Below are 23,981 nucleotides of genomic sequence, written 5' to 3'. Positions count from 1 at the left end.
ACTTGTAACACCAGAGGCGGTAACATCCTAGATCACTGTTACACGCAATTCAAGGGTGGATACAAGGCTCATTCTGCTAGTGGCTTTGGTAAGTCAGATCACGCGTCCATTTTCCTTTCACCAAAGTACAAACAGAGAATCAAAAGCACTCCCGTAGTCTCGCGAGAGGTGCAGAAATGGGATTTGACGTCAGAGGAGACGCTCCAGGCTGCGTTTGACTGCACAGACTGGAGCGTGTTCCGCGACACAGATAACATTCATGTCTACACGGAGACAGTGCTGGACTATGTTCGTACTTTGGTGGAAGAAACAATCCCCACTACCACAATGAGAGTTTACCCAAATCAAAAACCCTGGGTAGACCAATCCGTCCGTGAAGCTCTGAGAGCGCGCACCAAAGCATACAACGACGGCCTAGTGGCAGGCAACATGAATGACCACAAGGTGGCGCGATACAACGTAAGGAGGACAGTGACAGAGGCCAAACGGCGCTACAAGGATAAAATTGAACTCCAGTTTGAACAGGCTGACTCTAGAGCTATGTGGCAGGGGCTCAAAACGATGACAGACTACAAAGGCGCCTCCCTCAAACTGAACAGTGACATCTCCTTAGCAAATGACCTCAATACCTTCTATGCGAGGTTTGATGCTGGTAATAACAACACCAGCCCACAAGCCACGGCAATGGGGGGGGGGGGGGGGGGGGGGGGGGGGGGGTCTGCTGCTGATGGAGACTCAGTGTTCAGGGTAACAGAGCATGAGGTGAGGCGGACCTTTAAAAAAGTGAATATCAGGAAGGCAGCAGGTCCGGACGGCATCCCCGGCCGCGTCCTAAAAGTCTGTGCCGACCAACAGGCCCCGGTATTCACTGACATATTTAACCTGTCCTTAGAACAGGCTGTCATCCCCACCTGCCTGAAGAAGTCCACTATTATCCCTGTACCCAAAAAATCCAAGCCTGCTTGCCTCAACAACTACCGCCCTGTAGCTCTCACCTCCATAGCCATGAAGTGCTTTGAGAAGCTAGTAAAGGGCTACATCTGCTCCTCCCTCCCCATCAACATGGACCCCCTGCAATTTGCATACCGCCCCAACAGGTCCACGGAGGACGCCATAGCCCATGTGCTGCACACAGCAGCATCACACCTGGACAAGAGGCAGGGGAACTATGTGAGAATGCTATTCATCGACTACAGCTCGGCATTCAATACCATAGTCCCCTCCATACTCATAGCCAAGCTCAGGGACCTGGGCTTGAACTATGACCTCTGCCAGTGGGTCTTGGACTTCCTGACGGGCAGACCCCAGGTGGTGAGAGCAGGCAACTGCACCCCCTCATCCATCACCCTCAACATAGGGGCCCCCCAGGGCTGTGTTCTGAGTCCCCTCCTCTACTCCCTGTACACACACGACTGTGTGGCTCAGCGGAGTAGCAATACAATCATCAAATTTGCTGACGACACAGTGGTGGTGGGCCTGATCTCTGCCAACGACGAGAGGGCCTACCTGGAAGAGGTCAAGGTCCTGGCGGGATGGTGCCAGGAAAACAGCCTCTCCCTGAACGTCAGCAAAACAAAGGAGATGATTGTGGACTTCAGGAGGTCGGGGGTCAAGGACTACAGCCCCCTCAGCATCGACGGGGCACCGGTTGAGAGAGTCAACAGCTTTAAGTACCTCGGAGCCTACATATCCGAGGACTTGACATGGACCACACACATTGACAGTGTTGTGAAGAAGGCACGACAACGCCTCTACTTCCTCAGGCGCCTAAGGAAGTTCCAAGTCAGTCAGAAGATCCTTAAGAACTTCTACTCATGTACAATAGAGAGCATCTTGACTGGCAACATCACCTCCTGGTTTGGGAATAGCACTGCACAAGACCGAAGCAGACTACAAAGAGTGACACGTTCAGCCGAACGCACAATTGGAGGGGGACTCCCCACCCTCCAGAACATTTACAACAAGCGTTGCAAGGGCAAGGCTAAGAGAATCATTAAAGACTCCAGTCACCCGAACAACTGCCTCTTTGAACTGCTGCGGTCAGGCAAGCGATACCGGAGTCTCAAGGCGAGCACAGAAAGACTCAGAAGAAGCTTCTATCCCCAGGCCATCTAGCTGCTAAACGAACAATGAACACTACACAACAACAACCATCAAACGCACATAGCACACACATCCACACACACACACTCACTTTAAACAAACACACTGTAGCACCCACTCCACACACTTTATAGCACACACCCACTTTAAACAAACACACTGTAGCACCCACTCCCCACACTTTATATTTATTGATGAAGGATTGCACTACAACTCGTACACCTTACTGTAAATTGTACCTAAATTGTACCTCATCCCATTTCTGCTTTGCACTATATAGTACTGTACATTAGTACACTGCATAGTATTGTATATTATATGGTAACTCAGTTACGTCTATTCTGCATCGAACATTGTACATATGTGACTCCGCCCAGCGTGCGCGCCTACAACTCGGCGACCCAGGTTCCTCACGAGAAGAGAAAGAATTTTTTATTTTATTTTTTTTTCATTTCCGTTTTTTTTTTTTTTTATATATACTTACAGTTCGAGGGTTGAAGAACATATTTAGTATAACAGCGAACATATATAATAACTCTAATTGTGTTTAAATTGTGTTTAAAAATGGCTCCTTGAGACATACTCTGATCGTCTCTCACGAAGCTGTGGGGGCAGTTCCCTCGGGCTGTCCTATTTTTGCATGTGAAAGGCTGCTGTTGATGTGAGGTACGCCCCCACACGGTGTGGTGTTTATATTCACAGCACCTGTAGCCCAGAGAACACTTTTTTGCTGCTTAGATAACATCGACATGGCCGCACAAAAATTATCAGCTGCTCTTAATAGAGGAAGAGATGGAATGAGTATAGACTCCTCGGCGACGATGAGTGACCACATCACGGACTACATGATCATCACGGAAGCTCTTTCATCCGACGATGAAGAGACCGAAGACGCAGATGAAGACGCAGATGAAATTGTCCCAGATCCAATCGAACCTGCCGACGATGGTGAAACAGAGGAAGACGGAGACCTTTGCGTTGAAACTGTAGCATTGGGCTTTTCAGCTGAATCGACCATGCGATCAGTTGAAAAGATGTCTGGTTTAACGGTGGAGGGCGAAATAGAAGAGGAACTCGGAAAGATAAACTCTTTCCACTGCAAGTGCCAGGCGCGCCGAAAGGAAAATTCAGAACGATCTGCCCTGTCTTGTTCAAAAAAACTGTCGGTTGAGCTAATTTACCAAAACCGATTGGACACCGCGTCGTTGACACCAAGAGAAAGGGACATGTGTCTGTTGTCCATTATTGGAACATGCCAAAATGTTTCAGAAAAAACGCAAAGTACCAAGAGAGTGAACGCTCTTCGTGTGGCTTCGAGGACAACATACAGATTTCACGACGTTGTTGTCTGTCGTCCAACGTTCTGTTTCATTTATGGGTAAGTGTCTTTATGCTTGTATATTGTATTGGACGTAGATGTATTGTATTGGACGTATATGTATGTTTAGCAATAGCAATAAATCGGTTTAAATAGGTGTTAAAGTCTAGATATAGTCATCGAATCCTATTCTACCCTGCAAGGGCGTCCATTTTGGATATTCTGGGTAGTGTAGTTTTTGTGCGGCCATTTTGTAATGCACATCGCTAGGATAGGGATTCTTAAAAACTACACCTGAATGTAAACAAGAGTGATTGATTGATTGATTGAAAAGTTTATTAACAGATTGCAGAATGGGTACAGTACAGTACAGCTCAATACATACAATTGTTAAGGGGATGCAGACCAGAGAAAGACTTCCATCTTGTTTACATCAGGGTCCCCCATTTTCAATTCATCATAACATAATATATGACATACAGATACAGTGTGTACAATGTGTGTATTTCATTCATTAATTCTCTTCCCTATTGTTAACATTTTTGTTTAGGATCAGCGATGCGCTTCTCAAAAGCCTTTTCAAACACTACAAGACAGATGGCCTCACACCGCGGGAGAGGAAGAAACAGCCGAGAAATCACAAGCGTTTTTTATCTCTTTTTGACGTAAAAAGGGTTGTGAAATTTCTGATCAACTTTGCTGTCCTCCATGCGATTGTGTTGCCTGGCCGTCATGCTGGTCACAAGGATTTCACTGCAAAGTTACTGCCAACCAATCTGACCAAAGCTGCCCTGTGGCGCCTTTACAGCAGTATAGAAGGTATGTCACAAAACCACCCCTTTCTTTCTCTCTCACACACACACATGGTTCCCACTTTTTCTTATTCTACCAATCTAACAAAAACACTTGTCTTTTCAGGATTTCGTGTTGTTAGTCAGAGATCCTTCCTTCGGTTGTGGAAAGCACTCCTTCCGCAGATAATGATCACAAAACCCAGGACAGATCTGTGTTCTCAATGCTACTCCAACAATAACCAATTACAGCAAGCCGCGGGAAGGCCAGAGAAGTTGCAGGTGGAGAAACTCCAGGTGTGTACAGTCTACTTTCACTACTACACTACAGACTGTTTTTTACCACCATCTATTCCCCTGTACCCCCGTCCATAGTGGCTTGTTTACAGTATTTACCCAAACATAGCAACGTCCGATGACGACATAGAATGGGTACAATACAGTACAGCTCAATACAACAACAGTGGACTGGAGGATGAAGACCAGAAAAAGACTTTCGCCTTTTTTACATAAGGGTCCTCCATTTTCAATTCATCAAAACATTTAGAGACATACAAATATACAGTAGTTTCATAAAAATGCTAAAATGCTATTTATTGATTGATTGATTGATTTAAAACTTTATTAACATATTGCAGAATGGGTACAGTACAGCTCAATACATACAATTGTTAAGGGGATGCAGACCAGAGAAAGACTTTCGTCTTGTTTACATCAGGGTCCCCCATTTTCAATTAATCATATTTCATATCTAAATCATATAATATCTCATTGCTAAATATATGCAATATATAATCTAATAATCCAATAATCTAAATCTAATATATAATATAAAAATGCTAAATGCATGGGTATTTTATTTTGTCTTTAATGTTAGCTTGCAAACTCGAATACTGTCTTGGTAAGCCTCATAATGAATTGTTTGGGGAAAAAAAGAAAAACATCGTGATGTGTATCGTGTATCGCCGAAAGGTCAGAAAATATCGTGATATCATATTTAGGCCATATCGCCCAGCCCTAGCTTCAACACACATGACATTAGGATAACCTGAGGATAACTGAGCACTGCCACCTCATTAGCCGTGTGTGTGTGTGTGTGTATTGAGCCGTACTGTGTTGTACCCATTCTGCAATCTGTTAAATAACGTTTTCTTTCATTCATGCTTTCATCCAGGTGCAGTTAAAACATCTGGCCCTTGTTGACAGAGAACGCGAGCTGTTGCAGGAGATGACTGCCGCCACAAAGCGCACATGCGCCGAGAACATGGATCTGTCGCTAGGCCCCTCCCCACCTGCAAGCAGAGATATCACGATGCACTACAGCTTTGATTACGCACAGCAGGTGAATATCCAATATAATGTTGCTTTTTGTTGTTAAAGGAAAACTTACAGGAACGTTTGAGTTGTAGTTGGAGTGTATTTAGATAAGATGAGAGTGGGAGGAGAGAGGAGAGAGAAAATAGGAGAAGAGAGGAGAGAATAGGAAAAGAGAGGAGAATTTTTAATGTAAAAATAGTTCCTTATAGTTTTAGCAGTATTTTTTCATGAATCACTCGCCAAACATAAAAAATACTTGCATTTGGCTAGTAAAGTGGCCTAATTTCCTCCCCTGTTCCCTTATTTCAATGTCCCTTATTTCAATGTCCTTTTTTCTTTTTCTTGTTTCTCTGTCCTGCAGGTTCATTTTCCATCTCACCCTTTTCAAGTAGGTCCCATTTTTTTTCAAACACCGCGCAAATGTGGCCTGTTCGGTGTCCACTGTGAAGGGCTGACGAAGCAAGTGAATTACCTAATTGATGAAGGGATGTCAACTGGTAAAGGCAGCAATGCCGTTATCAGCTATGTGGATCATTTCTTCACCAACTATGGAGTTGGAGAAAAATCAGTGGACCTGCACTGCGACAATTGCTCCGGGCAAAATAAAAACAATTATGTCTTGTGGTATTTTGCGTGGCGTACTATTCACAAACTTCACCTGCAGCTTGCTCTCCACTTCCTAATTGCAGGCCACACTAAATTTGGCCCCGACTGGTGCTTTGGTTTGATAAAGCAGGTTTACAGGAAGACTGCGGTCGACACCCTGGCAGGCATCGCAGACATCGTCAGGAAAAGCTCTGCAGTGAAAGGAGTCAATATCCCCCAACTTGTCGGTCGCGAAGATGGCACAGTTTATGTTCCAAGCCACGACTGGCAGCAACATCCCGGAGGCTTCTTCAAAAGATTCCCACAAATAAAGAAATACCAGCACTTCAGCTTCGATGCCAACAGTCCTGGCATGGTGACGGCGAAATTACACTGTGACGATACAGAGCCATTCACGTTTCAGCTGTTGAAAGACCCAAAACGCTACCCAACCATCTCTGGTTTTCCTGTCCTCCCCCCACCTGGTCTAGACAATGACCGACAGGAATATCTTTATAAGGAGATAAGACAATACTGTTCTGATGACGCAAAATACATTACATGCCCACTCCCAACATCTAGAGCACCTCAGAACAAGAAGACTGTACGATGTTAGACACATGGATGTAGAGCACACACACACACACACACACACACACACACACACACTGTAATAGCAGTCACTTTAACATGAACACACACACACACTCATGCTGCACACGCTCACAATGTAAGGTCACTTTAAAAAAATTAAACAAGAACAGGAGTGGTTCTTGTAGAGTAAAAGCTTTTGTAAAACTCATGTACATATACCTGATATGTCTTATTCTTATTACTTGTTCTTATTACTTGTATTATTGCACAATGTCGCATTCTCATCATATTGGAATCTTATTATTGCATTCTTGACTTGACTTGATAGTATAGTAGTACTAGTATAGCATAGGGACATAGAAGAATTGTATTGTTGTACCGGTACATCATACATGTACATTATATTTTTATTACTATTGTTTTATTGCACAATCGTAGCGGGCATGGCCAACCGCATTTCACTGTATGCCCTGGTATGCAATGAATAAAAAAAAATGTCACTTTAAACTAAATGGAAAGGTCACTTTAAAGGAAAGAACCGATGTGGTTCTTGTATAGTTTAGATTATTGTAGTATAGCATAATGACAGCATGTCTATTTTTATCATGCACATCTTATGCCTTCTTATTACCTGTTTATGTATTTTATTATTAGTATTATTGCACAATCGATGCGGGCATGACCACCCGCATTTCACTGTATGCCCTGGTATGATATGCAATGAATAAAAAAAAATGTCACTTTAAACTAAATGGAAAGGTCACTTTAAAGGAAAGAACCGATGTGGTTCTTGTATAGTTTAGATTATTGTAGTATAGCATAATGACAGAGTTGAAACTGTATTAGCATGTCTATTTTTATCATGCACATCTTATGCCTTCTTATTACCTGTTTATGTATTTTATTATTAGTATTATTGCACAATCGATGCGGGCATGACCACCCGCATTTCACTGTATGCCCTGGTATGTATGTGACTAATAAACCTCTTGAATTGATTTGATATTGTCTGCTGATTTTCATCCAGTTGTCACATGAAAGGTTGGAACAATGATAATGATAATAATGAGGCTTGTGTCTATCACTCCGCTGGCCAGTTCTACCAACTATGCATTACAATTCCCTGCGGTCAACATAATTTCTTCCTATTTTGGTTGTAATTGTGTAATGATAGATGTATAACCTGAACACTGTACATATCTGTTTTCAGGAAACACTGGGCTATACAAAGAATATGCTGTGATGTCACATGAATGTATAAATATATGGCCATGCATTTAATCTCTCTCTTTTTTATAAAATCATTATAGCCAACATGCAATATATCCCATTGATTGGTACAATGGGACAGACATTTGTTTTATACAGCTATAACCTGCATTCTTTCAAAATATATCATTAATCAATAAAACAGATATTGGAATACATAAATAAAGGTTTTCAATTCAATAACTGAAATATACATTATTCAGACTAGTAGTTATATTACTACTACAATAGAAAATGTTTGATTTTGTATCTGATCTGTCAGCATGACTGTCACAGCACTTAATTATGTTAATACTATTCAGGGGAGAGGTGTGGCTGGGAGGTATTGTTTACGCCCAGCAGAATCCTGGCAAAAGGTGTCAAATCTTTAAGAGCTGTTTTCTCTGCTTAGGTCTCTGGGGAAAAAAGACTGCTACAAGATTTAAAATTAGCACATCACAATAATAACATTCTCAGATTTCAAAGTATGACACATCATTTGAAAGCTTACATTCTGTACTTTCACAATCTGGAAAAATCTGGAAAATGAAAAAATAGACATGTAGGCTATAGCACTGGTCGGGGTCACATGTCTATACTGAACACTGTGACCTCATTTTCTACTTCTAAATTACATGCTATACTATGTTATTTGATACTATCTTGTCTAGCACAGTCTCTGGAGCGTAACAGTAAGAAGCATTTTGTATGAAAGTATTCTGTACTTCTGTATGACAACTATTAAAGAAACTAGAAACTATACCACATTTTCGTCAGTGCTTTCTTGGCTGCTACTAGTAATATCTTAATCAAGTATATATCTTTTCCCTGCATTCCTTCCTGTGTTAAGTTCCCTAAATACAATACTTGTCCTGTCTGGGGTATTTCATATCCTACTATTTCATTTATTATCCATCCTATCTCTTCCCAATAGTTCTTTATTATCTGACATCCCCAGAATATGTGTGTGTGGTTTGCTATTTCCTGTCCACATTTTCTCCAGCATGGTTTCTGTGTTGGTGTATAGTTGCACTGTATTTCTGGTGTTATAAAAAATTGAATTATGTTTTTCCACCCAAACTCCCTCCATATCCTTGACCCTGTGGTTGTGTGTTGTATCTTTCGCTGCTGTCGGGACAAAACCTCATAACTCATTTTTTTTAATTTTTTTTTATATAAATCAACTCCGTAGATCATCCTCCATATGTGTGTGTGGGTTTTACAAAGTTTAAACAATGGGAAAGCATTAAACCGATCATCTGTCTAAACGTCCTAACTCTATTCACCCTCAAATCTGTGTTCGTTTTTTTCATCTGTTGAAAAGTTGGGTTTTTGGAGTTATGAGGTTTTGTCCCGACAGCAGCAATATGTTATACCATTCTTCTTCTGTTATCTCCGTTTCTAATTCCTTCTCCCACTTTTCCTTTATATATTTGGTTGTGATGTCCTTGCTGTCCATTATTGCCTGATATAGTGCTGATATCCCCCCCCCTTCCTTCCTTCGTATGCTTTTACCATTATCTTAATTATCCCATTCTGATCTTTGTCTTTGTCTAGTTTTATTTCCTTGTTGTAGTAGTCCCTAATCTGTAAATATCTAAAGTGGTCACTATTCTCTAGTCCGAATCTTTCTTTCAATTTTTGTAGAGTCTGGATCTCCCCTCCTTCTGTCATTGTACATATTGCTGTTATGCCCCCCCTCTCCCATCTTTTGAACCCATGATCTTCTTTCCCTGGTTTAAATTTGTTGTTGTGCGTTATCCATCTCAGTATCTTGGTTTCTTTTTCTAGCTTGTATTTCTTTACTATCTTGTTCCATATATTTATAGTGATTTGGTAATTGGGTCTATTAGTTGTTCCTTTCTTCTGTATAGCTCCCTGTCTCCTATTAGTGCCTGCACTTTGAGTCCCTCATTTTTTGTTTCTATGTCTTTCCATTTGGCTTTATAGTTCTCGTTGCACCAACATGTTACTATTATCAGCTGTGCTGCGTAGTAGTAATCTTCTAAACTAGGTATTGCCATTCCTCCTTTCTCCTTTGGTAATTGTAGAGTCACATATCTTATCCTTGGCCTTCCCCCCCCCCCCATATGAATCTTGATATCTGTTTATTCCATTCCCTGAACTGGCTTTGTGGTATTAATATAGGTAGAGCCTGAAATAGGTATAGTAACCTTGGTAATATATTCATCTTTATAATTTCGATCCTTGAGCTAAAGTCTAGAGGCATTACTGTCCATCTTTCCAAGTCTCGTTTGATTTTCTGATTAATCTGTGTATAGTTTGCATCGTATAGTCCCTCCACCCCTCTTGTAATATTCACTCCTAGGTATCTGATCCTGTCCATATCCCATTTAATCTTGTATTTGTCTTTGATCTCTGTCGTTGGGGTGTAGTTCAATGTTAAGGTCTGTGTCTTTGTTACGTTAAGTCTATATCCTGAGTAATATCCATATTCTGTCAGTAAATCCATCAGTGTCGGGAAGCTTGTGTCTGGTTGTCTCATATATACTATCACATCATCTGCGAACAGTCCTAATTTATGTTCTGTTCCCCTTATCTCCACACCTTTGATGTCCTCGTCTGTCTAATTAGTTGAGCCAGTGGTTCGATGAATATATCGAAGAGCGTCGGCGAAAGACAACAGCCCTGTCTTGTAGCCCTCTCTAGTTTGATCCGGTCCGTCAGGTTGCCATTTACTTTAATCCTTGCCGTTGGTTCTTGATATAATGCCCTAATTGTTTTCATCGCGTTTTTGTCTAGTCCAAATTTCTCTAATACTTTATATAGGAATATCCAGCTTACACTGTCGAATGCTTTTCCTGCATCCAGGCTAACTAGTACTGCACTTCCTCCTTCTTTTTGTATCTCCTCTACTATCTGTCTTTCTTATGTTGTCCTGTGTTTTTCTTCCTTTAATGAATCCGGTCTGGTCTTCATCTATAATATCTGGCATACATGTCTCAAATCTTTTGGATATTATCGATGTATACATCTTGTAATCTACATTAAGTATGGACACTGGTCTGAAGCTACTACATAGTTCCTTATCCTTCCCTTCCTTTGGAATCGTAGTAATTATGGCTTCTTTCCATGAGGGTGGCATTGTTCCTTTTTTCATTGTGTGTCTAAATGCTGCCTCTAATATGGGCCTCAGTTCCTGTCTAAATGTTTTGTAAAATTCCGAAGGGAATCCGTCGCTACCTGGTGACTTATTGTTCTTTGCTTTACTGATCGCATTTCCCACTTCCTGTTCTGTTATCTCTGCATTTAATATTTTGTTCTGTTCCTTTCCTATCGATGGTAAATCTAATTTTTCTAAGAATGTCTCTATCTCTTCTTCTCCTGCCGCTTTCGGTTGTGTGTATAGTGTCTTATAGTATTCTACAAATGTCTTCTCTATTTCAGCTGGTTCTCTTAGTAACCTGTTTGTGTTTGTGTCTCTTATTGTGTGTATTGTATTTAGTTTCTGTTGTATTCTGATTCGTCTAGCTAAGAGTCTGGTCGCTCTCGTTCCTCCTTCATAGTATGTCTGTTTCACATATCTAGCCTTTTTCTCAATTTCTGTCAGTAATTCTTTGTTTATCTTTTCTCTAACGTCTTTTACTTCCCTAAGTGTCTCTTGGTTCTTTGAGTTTTGGTGTTTTTTCTCTAATTCTTTCAGTTTCTTTACTAAGTTCTGGTATGTCTCTATTCTGGCACTCTTGATTAGTGCTGCCTTTGCTATCAATTTTCCTCGTATTACTACCTTCATTGCATCCCATAGAATGTTTGGATCTACCTCTCCGTTATCATTTTCCTCTCTGTATCTTATTATGTCTTCTTTTACTTTGTCTACTAAGCCTTTGTTATTCAATAGCCCTACGTTCAGTCTCCAGACTGTGTTTCTCCGTCTACTTTTCAGATTTACTGTCAGATATGTTGCGCTGTGATCTGATATGTCTGTTACCCCTATTCTACAATCTTCTACTCTGTATCTGTCCCCTGTTGTCATGAGGAAGTAATCTATCCTTGAATATGTTGTGTGTGGATGTGAATAATGTGTGTATTCCCTGTCTAGTGTGTGTGTTTCTCTCCATATATCCGTGATTCCTAATTCTGTCATTTGTATATTCATATATTTGCTAATGTGTGTTCTCTATCTATTTGTGCTTGTCGTGTCCATGTCGTAATTCAATACTACGTTGAAGTCTCCTGTACAGATTAAAACGCCTTCCCCTTCCATTGCTATAATATCAAAGATTGTTTCAAATAGATATTTCTCACTGTCTGGGGGTGCATATATATTCATTAATGTTACCATTTGGCCTTCCATTTTCCCCTTGGCCATTACATATCTCCCCTCTTTATCTCTCACTTCTTTAATCAATTCAAACTTCACTGCATTCTTAATCAATATAGCTACTCCTCTCCTAAGGTTCTGTTTAAAAGAACTATAAAACATATTCTCGTATCCGAATCTCTTCAGTTTTTTATGTTCTTGTTGTATTAGATGGGTTTCTTGTAGAAAAATAACCTGTGCCTCCTCTTTTCTAAGCTTCGTCATCACCTTACTCCTTTTGATTGGATTATTCATTCCATTAACATTCAGCGACATCATCTTAATACTTTTAATTTGTGTCATCTTTCCATTCGAAATGATCTCCCGTTCTACCCATGTCACATAAAATAATATTTGTAGTTGTAGCCACTGCTAACTCTACTCGACTTACATTCAAAGAACTATAATAAACATTTACAACATTCACAAAGTTTGACAATTTCATGGTGTCAGAGGTATTTTTTTTTCCTCTATCCCCTGCTGGGGGGTGGGGAGAAAAGGCTCTCCTATTGAGAGGGCTCCCCCTAGTGGCTAAAAAAGAAAGCTCACCATGTAAGTCCAGCATTGTCTGTGTGCTGCCCTGTCCTTGAGCTCCCGGTAATATGATTTTTTTTTTAATATATATATATACATACATACATACACATATACACATACACAATCTGTCCCAACGTGTGTTTTTCTCTCTGTCAGTCATTTTCAGAGACATAGAATCAGTCATTTTCATGTCCACATAAATTTGTACTGTGAATCACATGCCTTCTCTCTGTTTAATTTGTATCTTTATCTTTCTCTTTTTTTTTTTTTTTGTTATGTTTACAATTACTCTTATTCTATGTTGTGTGTATTTCTATGCATCTTTCACATTTAGTCATGGTCTTAGTCAAATGTTTTTGTTTTGTTTTTTGTACTTATCTTTCCTTTTGAAGTATCGTGGTCCCTCGCGCTCTTCCTGTGCTTCTCTCCGATGTCCCTCTGTCACTCTCCTCAGCTGCTCTGTCTCGAATCATCTCCAATCCCCATCTTTCATCCGTCCTCCTCTTCTCGACTCTGTTCCACCTGCGCATCTTCTCCAGTATCTCCATCGGGGTGGGTGTATATGTGGGTTTTCCCCCCTCTCTTCGTCCCGGCGTCCTCTCTCCATCCCGATGTATGTCCCTCGCTGCCTCTTGTACGTTGCTGTAGGTTTTGGTGCCTTCCTGCCAGTATACTTTCAGAGCGGTCATCGGTGATTGGAACCGAAACCCTTTTTCTTTTAGAATCTTTTTTATTTCCGCGGAACTTCGGTGTTTTGCAGCCACCTCCGCTGCATAGTCGTGGTCAAAGGATATTCTCTGTCCTTCCACATCGATCTTCGTCTGCCAGGCTCTCTTAAGAATGTTCTCCTTTACTTCAAACCTCAGGAAGTTAATTATGACTGCTCTCGGTGGTCCATTCGTCTGAGGTCTCGGTGCTTGTATCCTATGTGCCCTCTGTATTCCCATATCGGTGTGTTCTGACAGTGACATGTCCAGTTTCTCTCGTATTAGGCTTTCCATATATTTGTACATCGAGGCTCCTTCTAGCCCTTCTTTCAGACCCCACACTCTTATATTGTTTCTTCTTGATCTCCCCTCCAAGTCAGTTAACTTCTCTCTCATCTTCCCTTGTTCCTCGAGAGTCTCCATTAGAATCTTTTGTACATCTGTACTCCATTCTTCAGTCTCGGCCGTTCTCTCTTCCAATGCCACTGTGTCTTTCTCCTGTTTCAGCAACTTTTCGTCAATTGACTCAAGTCTCTTATTTATTTCTTCTTTGAGTTCATCTTGTCCTTTCTTTACTTCTTCTCTGAGTCTGTCTATACTTGTCTGTATGCTTTGCGTGTTCGCTTCGTTTACCTTCGCGCTAGTTTGCATGCTTGCCTGTATGTCCCGAATACTGGCTCGGAGTTCCACAGCCCAGCTGGGGATCTCCGTGTTGGCTTGTTGTAGCTGCACCATTTCTTCACGTCGTTTCGTTATTTCTTCACGTCGCCTCGTTATTTCCATTTCTTCTTCTTGGGTCTTTTTTGTTTTCTCATATGTCCACTTGTTCTTCCTCGCTTTTGTCATTGAATGCTTACTTTTTTCGTTTTCAGATCATGTTATTCCACGTTTGTTTTGAATTGCGACCGGGAGCTTTTTTCAAAGGCTGCTCACTCAGACATTTCAAACCGGAAGTTTGAAATGTCATTTCAGTCAGGGTTTTTCACCACCAAAGTTGAAGATATCAGAAGGAACATCTCACCCCCCACACGTAACTTAGCTGTCCCTCTGGTCTGCTAATCCACACTGACCTGCTTTCAGCCCATCAGTCTACTCACCCTCACAGAGATAGTTTCCTCTATGAAACCTGCGACCTGCCCCCTTGACACTGTTCCCACTGCTCTCCTGAAACAGGTTTTTCACACAACCGGTCCCAGCATCCTCTCCATTATTAACAGCTCCCTGGCAGCTGGTACTGTTCCATCCTGCTTTAAACATGCAGTAGTCCAGCCCCTATTGAAAAAACCAAACCTTGACCCTACCCTGCACAGTAATTACAGGCCCATTTCCAAGCTTCCTTTTCTGTTAAAAATACTCGAAAAGGTTGTTCTGTGCCAATTGTCTCCCTACCTGCACCAGAACAGCATCCTGGAGACATTTCAGTCAGGGTTCAGGACTGGCCATAGCACAGAATCAGCCCTCCTTAAAGTGTCAAATGACCTACTCCTCGCCGCTGACAACCGTGACTGCTCTGTTTTAATGCTGGTTGACCTCAGTGCAGCTTTCGACACTGTTGATCACACCATTTTATTAGATTGTCTCCAACATTTCTTTATTTCTTTATTTCAGATCCCCACACATGGGGTTGGTGTCAGTGACACTGCACTAGCATGGTTCTCCTCCTATCTCACAAATAGAAGCTTTGCTGTCAACATCGCCAACTGCTCCTCCCCCTCAACCTCCCTCTCCTGTGGGGTCCCGCAAGGGTCCATCCTTGGCCCAATCCTGTTCTCCCTTTACATGCTACCCCTTGGTCCAATCATTCAAAAGCACAACATCTCTTTTCACTGTTATGCTGACGACACACAGCTTTACGTTTCCCTGAAACCTAACAACCAGTCTCTACTTAACAGTCTCATGTCCTGCCTGGATGATGTTAAATGTTGGATGGCACAAAACATTCTACAACTAAGGCCCCGTTTAGACGGAAACGCTAGCAGGTGAATCCGCAAAAATATTTTTTCGGATGTGCCTTTCGTTTATACGGAAACAACGTTTTTACGGGGTGAAACCGCAAAAAAGTGAGACTACCTTCCAGGGTGGAATTCCTAGAAACGCAAAAGCTTTGCGCTCTCGTCTAAACTGTTAAAACGTATAAATCTGATAAAACGATGACGAAAGGGTTGTCACGGCTCTGGTCGCGCGTACTGCTTACGTCACAGGTAGCAGGTATGCGCCAGTAGCCGAGACGTAAACAAAGCAAGTATGTCTGACTTATATCAACGGAGATCACCTGAAGGCTACATTGGCAGTACTTTTAACCCTTTCACTGCCACACGACAGAAGGTTAACCCTTTACTATCACACAACCGGCTGTCGTGTGGCAGTGAAAGGGTTAAATACACAAGAATCTGTCCCGCGGCGTGAGTGGACCCACTGTCTGTGAGTGACTCTGCTTTGGTGCAATCACATTCCCCATCCACAGTCTGCGAATCAGAGGCAGAGTAGGGCGGGTCTTCACAGCACGTCATGTGACATATGCGCCAATCGTGTGACAGTGGGGCTCCGTCGTCTCGAGTCGTTACAGCGTCGTCTGCACGCAGAATTCCATCCCAAAACGCTCGTCTAAACGTAAAATTAAAAGTGAAACCGCAAGATGACTTTTGCGGTTTCTGTTCACAAAACGCTCGTCTAAACAGGGCCTAAATCAAAACAAATGCGAAATAATCCTCTTCGGTCCCCCAGATGCTGTCACCACCCTTACCAACAGCCTTGGCAACCTGTCCTCCCTGGTCAAGCCTTATGTCAAGAACCTAGGTGTCATTTTTGATCCACAATTTAAATTCGACAGACAAGTGAACTCAGTGGTAAAGGCATGTTTTTTCCAACTATGCACCATTGCCAAACTCAAAGCCCTTCTCTCCCCTGCAGACCTTCAGAGAGTCATCCACGCCTTCATTTCATCTAGATTAGACTACTGCAACTCCCTCTATATAGGCATTAACCAGTCTTCCCTGTCCCGCTTACAACTGGTACAAAACGCTGCTGCCAGACTGTTGACCGGAACCCGCAAGAGAGACCACATCACCCCTGTCCTTGCCTTTGGTTGACACGTGTCATGTGAAATGTGCTATATAAATAAATCTGATTGATTGATTGATTTAACAGTATGGGTACCGTTTCAAAATCTTACTCAAGTAAAAGTCTGGCTAAAAACACACTTGAGTAAAAGTAAAGAAACCTTTTTCTGACTGTCTATTCCCTTGATAGCAGGTGTTTAATCAAAGATCCCCGTGTTCTAGTCTTGCACACGGACCAATCAGCATGGGTATGGGCGGGTTAAATTTTCCATTGATGGGGATTTGATTGGCTGTTTTTAAATAAAATGCGTCCGCAGGATTAATAACGTTAATGTTAGTTCGGCCAGAGAAACAAATATACTAATTTAAATGGTTGGACTTGCGAGATTTGTACTTGGCACTTTGTACTTTTTAAATGTAAGGAGTAAAAAGTATGTTTCTTAAATGTAATTGAGTATACAAACGTAATAATACTTGAGTAAAGTACAAATCCCCCAAAACAGTACTTAAGTATTGTACCGAAGTACAATTACTCAAGTACTTTACACCCCTGGAAAGGACCAGCGTTGTCCCGAGCAGGTGTTCCCTGTCTTCTCCTCATGTGGCAGCAGCGTGCGTGTGTCCCCATCCCATCCTGCTCTGACCACAGGGATCATGTGCTGCATACCTCTTCACCTCAAACGGAAGATCCTTCCCTGGTCTCTGCCCATGACGTCCAACTCTCGAGCCAGACTGCTGGGGGGGGGGGGGGGGGTGGGGGGGACAACTCGTGACACTGGTCGACAGGGAGCCAACTGTAGTCGCACGAAAAACAGGGAGACATTGACGGGGGAGGGGGTATGTTTGTGTGTGGTGTCTTCTTCGGCCTTCTAAGAAAAAAGAAAAAATTTCCCCGTCACCGCGGTAACATACTACCCCCCCCCCCTACACTGCCCCAGCCGTGACCCGCGGAGAGAGAGAGAGAGAGAGAGAGAGAGAGAGAGAGAGAGAGAGAGAGAGAGAGAGAGAGATAGAGGGGGGGAGAGAGAGAGAGGGACACAGAGAGTGAGAGAGAGAGAGAGAGAGAGAGAGAGAGAGAGAGAGAGAGAGAGAGAGAGAGAGAGAGAGAGAGAGAGAGAGAGAGAGAGAGAGAGAGAGAGAGAGAGAGAGAGAGAGAAGAGAGAGAGAGAGAGAGAGAGAGAGAGAGAGAGAGAGAGAGACGTGACAGAGATTACACACCTCGGGACCGCGCTTGGGTTACAGGCATGGGCTGGCGGACAGGGGGCGAAGTGAAACGTGGTGCTGGTGTTCTACTCAGGGGCGTATCTAGACCCAGCACTTCAGTAGGGCACAGAAGGGCACAGAAGGAAACAAATTGGCCGGTTTTGGCCGGTTTGTGGGCGAAAATGGGTGGATTTTGTAACTATTTTTTTTTAACTTTATTTCGGTTTTAGGGTTAGGTTAGGGTTATGTTATTTAATTATTTTGGGGAGCCAGCCCCCCAAACTCCTGAAATGTATAGAAATCTATGAAATAAATAAAACAATCTGACATTTATATTAAAAAGAGCTAGCCACCCAAACCCCTAAAATACATAGAAATCTATGCATTTTGGAACAGTTACTATAGTCAAGAAAGCATTTAGTCATACTTAAAGTTTAAAGTGCTTTACTTGCATTGAACATTGCATTGAACATTGAACATTGAGGAGACATCATTAGAAAGCACAATGTATGTTTCCATAGTTACGCAGATGACACACAATTGTACATCTCCGCTGAACCAAATGATCACACAGCTATAAACTCCATTTCCGCCTGTCTCTTAGCAATAAACAAATGGATGACGAACAACTTCCTAAAATTAAATGAGGGCAAAACTGAAATCCTACTAGTCGGTCCTATAACAAAAAGAGAAATGTTACAGAGCAATATGGGGCAACTTACTCCTTGGATCAAACCCGAAGTTACAAGTAAGTAACCTACACTGGCTTCTGGTAACATTTAGAATTGATTTCAAGGTCCTCCTCCTTATATACAAAGTATAAACATTGCGATCATCTACTACTGGTATATTGAAGGTTCCAAGCCACAGTCTAAAGAAAATCAGGGATGCAGCCTTTGCTAACTATGCACCAAAGTTATGGAACACACTACCTATGGACATTAGGGAAGCTAGATCTCTTAATATTTTCAGAAATAAGCTAAAAACCTACCTCTTCACCATAGCCTTCTAATACACCCCGCTGTTGATTGTACTGTAGCACTATTTACTCTGGCCATTCTATTGCATAATTTTACTATCTAATCTACTATTCTATTATTGCACTGTATTATTGGTGTGCAAACCAGTCAACTTACAAAAAAGAGCCTGTTGGAGGATTTCAACAAGATAAATGCAGTGCAAAATATTTCACTATAATATTTCAAAGCGAAGTAAAAAATATTATAATAATTATTTGATCATGTTAAATGATCATTTGATCATGTTAAAAAAGGGAAAATAAAAAAACATTTGTTAAAAAAAAAAAAAAAAAAAAAAAAAAAAAAAAAAAAAAAAAAATAATAATAATAATAATAATAATAATAATAATAATAATAATAATAATAATAATAATAATAATAATAATAATAATAATAATAATAATAATAATAATAATAATAATAATAATAATAATAATAATAATAATAATAATAATAATAATCAGTGGGGCACAGATGATCATCAGTAGGGCACGTGCCCTACTGATAGTGGTCTTTCTACTGCCGTTGGGAAAGTGAGCTGGCCTGGGATCTGCTACTGAGATGGAGCTCAGGAGAGTGGGCGTCGGTTTGACTTTAGCCTTTTCAGTTTGCCATTGCTCACAACGGGTCCTACGGAAGTGTTAATAACCAACTCCATAATCTAAAGTGTGCCATTTAACCTTTTCACTACCACACTACCACACTACCAAACGGTTAAACCCTTTCACTGTGACAATACAGGAGGTTAACCCTTTCACTGCCGATAGTAAAGGGTTAACCCTCTCTGTTGTGTGGTAGTGAAGGGTTAGCCCAGTGTTTCTCAAAGTGTGGGGCGCCTTGAGATAAAAAAAAATAAAAATAAAATAAAAATTATTTTTGGATTACAGAAAATTATCACTAAAGTGCTATCTGTTGCAGCTGCACTGTTCTCCATGAAAATACTATATTTGGATAAGTTTGACCATTTCTCAAAATCTGAAAATCATTATTTAATAAAACACAGAAAAGGATCACCAAGTTACTCTGGATAAAAAAAAACTTTACAGACAACATTGAGACAAAGCTTCCTGACACATCTCCATCCAAATTCTTGGAAGAACAGAGTGTGGTGCTGAGTACCAAGTATCTCATGATGCAGCAGTTAAGGTGTTGTCGATACCATTCAGCACCACATATCTGTGTGAAGCTGGCTTTTCAACCATGACAGCTCTGAAAACAAAATCAAAGACTGACAGCAATAACGACGGTTTGCTTATTTCCTATGTTCGCTTTGTAAATTCCCAGTCACTGAGTGAATATCTGCTGTTTTGCAAATATGTCAAAAACAGAGCGACAGCTGATGAGCTCTTCAAAATGATTGACAGTTACCTGACAGAACATGGACTGAAATGGGAGAACTGTGTGGGCTTTTGCTCTGACGGTGCGCATGCCATGGCAGGGAAAAGGAGGGGGCTACAGGCGCTCATCAAGGGGGTCTCGCCAAACGCGCAATGGACGCACTGTAAATTCACAGAGAGGTGCTAGCCTCAAGATAGCTTAGCCCTGAGCTGAATGAGGTTTTGACAGAAGTTATAAACGTGGTAAATTTCATCAAAACCCGACCCCTGAAAGCACGCCTGTTCTCTGCGCTGTGTGAGGAGATGGGAGCTGACCATTCTGCAGTGCTGTTTCACAGCGAGGCAAGGTGGCTCTCGCGAGGGAAGGTGTTGTCGCGAGTCTTTGAACTACGAGAGGAGATTCGGGTGTTCTTGGAGGAGGAGAGCATGCAAGAAGCTGCAAGCAAGTTCAATGATGAACCATTTCTGATGAAACTGGCCTATCTCAGCGATGTCTTTGGAAAGCTGAATGAATTAAACCTTCAGCTTCAAGGTATGTTGATATTTTTTGTATTCTAGTATCTGTCATGTCTACTCTAAACTAGAGTAGACTAGTGTCTGTCTGTTTGTCACTAAATGTAATATGAATTGATTACAAAAGGACCCCAATTGAAACAAGCCATTGGCTTTCTTGGGTTTTTTAATCCTATTTAGTTGACATTGTACTTACTGTCATGTGATTTCTTTCTGCAAAAATCTAAATAAAGTATTCTATTCAATTCAATTCAAGGCAAAGATAAATACCTACCTGACCTGGCAAACAAGATCACTGCATTCAGTGGAAAGCTGGAGATGTGGGGCAGGCGCCTTGATGAACAACAGACTGATGCCTTTGAGAACCTGACTGAGTTGGCTGAAAGCAGTGTTTCTCAAGTCACCACAGTGATCCCCTGTCTCAGGCAGCACATCTCTTCCCTGAGAGGATTTTTTTAAATACTTCCCTAACAACAGTGCTCAGTATGACAATGCAGCAGGTTGGTATTTTATGTTATTGACTGACTAATTATGACATTTGTGCTGTAGGCTACATACATTTTATTTGTTTTACATTATATAATAATAATAATAATAATAATAATAATAATAATAATAATAATAATAATAATAATAATAATAATAATAATAATAATAATAATAATAATAATAATAATAATAATAATAATAATAATAATAATAATAATAATAATAATAATAATAATAATAATAATAATAATAATAATAATAATAATAATAATAATAATAATAATAATAATAATAATAATAATAATAATAATAATAATAATAATAATAATAATAATAATAATAATAATAATAATAATAATAATAATAATAATAATAATAATAATAATAATAATAATAATAATAATAATAATAATAATAATAATAATAATAATAATAATAATAATAATAATAATAATAATAATAATAATAATAATAATAATAATAATAATAATAATAATAATAATAATAATATGCTACTATCTAGCTGGAATGGATTGTTGTAAAACTGAAATGTGTTGTGTTTAATTTGCAATTAATTACAAATAAAGTATCTCTCTATCTACAGCACCTGCTGATTTCAGCTCTGCGGAGCCCACATATCTGAGGATTTGACATGGACCACACACATTGACAGTGTTGTGAAGAAGGCACGACAACGCCTCTACTTCCTCAGGCGCCTAAGGAAGTTCCAAGTCAGTCAGAAGATCCTTAGGAACTTCTACTCATGTACAATAGAGAGCATCCTGACTGGCAACATCACCTCCTGGTTTGGGAATAGCACTGCACAAGACCGTAGCAGACTACAAAGAGTGACACGTTCAGCCGAACGCACAATTGGAGGGGGGCTTCCCACCCTCCAGAACATTTACAACAAGCGGTGCAAGGGGAAGGCTAAGAGAATTATTAAGGACTCGAGCCACCCAAACAACTGCCTCTTTGAACTGCTGCGGTCAGGCAAGCGATACCGGAGTCTTAAGGCGAGCACAGAAAGACTCAGAAGAAGCTTCTATCCCCAGGCCATCAGGCTGCTAAACGAACAATAAACACTATGCAACAACCATCAAATGCACACAGCACACACACCCACACGCACACACTCACTTAAACAAACAACACACTGCAGCACCCACTCTCCACACTTTAGATCACACAAACACACTTTATATTTATTGATAAAGGATTTGCACTACAACTCGTACACCTACTGTAAATTGTACCTAAATTGCACCTCATCCTATTTCTGCCTTGCACTATATAGTATTGTATATTAGTACACTACACAGTATTGTATATTATATGGTAACTCAGTTACGTCTACTCTGCATCGACCATTGTACATATGTCTATACTGAACACTGTGACCTCCTTTTTTTACTTCTAATTTACATGCTATACTATGTTATTTTATTTCATACTTATCTTGTCTTGCACAGTCTCTGGAGCGTAACAGTAAGAAGCATTTTGTATAAAAGTATTCTGTACTTCTGTATGACAATTATTAAAGAAACTTGAAACTTGAAACTTGAAACTTGAAGAGGAGCAACTCATCGAAATGACCTCTGACTCCACCCTGAGGCTGAGGTTTACAGCTCAGACACAGAGTGAATTCTGGCTTGGTGTGGAGAGGGAGCATCCACTCATAGGGCAGAGGGCTGTGGGCATCCTTCTTCCCTTTGCCACATCCTATCTCTGTGAGATTGGATTTCCAGCTGTTGCTCCACTGAAGACAACGCACAGGTCTAAGCTCAACATTGAGCATGACTTGAGAGTGGCAGTATCAAGCCAGCAACCTCGTTTTGAAAAGATGTGCAGTGCAAAACAGGCTCATTGCAGCCACTAATGCTGTGATGACTCACATAATTTACTTACATTTTCTCTTTTTTTGCACAAATTGCAAAGTTCTTTCACAAGTTCTTTCACAAGTTTTTTCACAAGTTTTTCACAAAGTTTTCTATCTATTTTTTTTTAAAGCAGTGTCCTTGAATTGTATTGCAATGTTACAAGATGTCTATTTTTGAAAAAGCAGTCTCGAGTGTCCATTGAATTGTATTGCAATGTTACAAGATGTCTATTTTTGAAAAAGCAGTCTTGAGTGTCCATTGAATTGTATTGCAATGTTACAAGATGTCTGTATTTTTTTAAAAGCACAGTCTTTGAGTGTATTGGACTGTATTGTTATTTTGTTGCACAATTGCACAGTTGTAAAGTGGTTGCACAATTTGAAAGGTCACGATATTGGTGTTATTTCAATACATTTAAACATGGCCCATTTCATGACTATTTTGTTGGGGCGAGGGGGGGGGGGGCACAAAATATTTTGGTCCGCCAAAGGGGGGCCTGACAGAAAAAGTTTGAGAAGCACTGGAACCAAACGGTTAACCCTTTCACTGCGACAACACATACGGTTAACCCTTTCACTGTGACACTACATACGGTTAACCCTTTCACTGTGACACTACATACGGTTAACCCTTTCACAACTACACGACATAAGGTTAACCCTTTCACTAACACACTACAGACGGTTAACCATCTGTAGTGTGGTAGTGAAAGGTTAACCTTCTGTAGTGTGGTAGTGAAAGGGTTAAACAAAAAAATCATTGAGGGCACGTCCCTCATTTATGATGATGTCGAATGTACAAACATGACAAATACATGATAACAAATACAATTAAACAATACAATGAACGATGCTATATACAATGAGTGCAATCATAATAAAAAAAAATTGTACAATCGATTAAAACGATTACAGATTATGGTGGAATGGTTGGTGATCAAGCATTCTAAACTGACCCAAG

The sequence above is a fragment of the Notolepis coatsorum genome (genome assembly GCF_963971535.1).
Source record: "Notolepis coatsorum genome assembly, chromosome: 4".
NCBI lineage: Eukaryota > Metazoa > Chordata > Actinopteri > Aulopiformes > Paralepididae > Notolepis > Notolepis coatsorum.
This window is presented reverse-complemented; position numbering follows the sequence as displayed.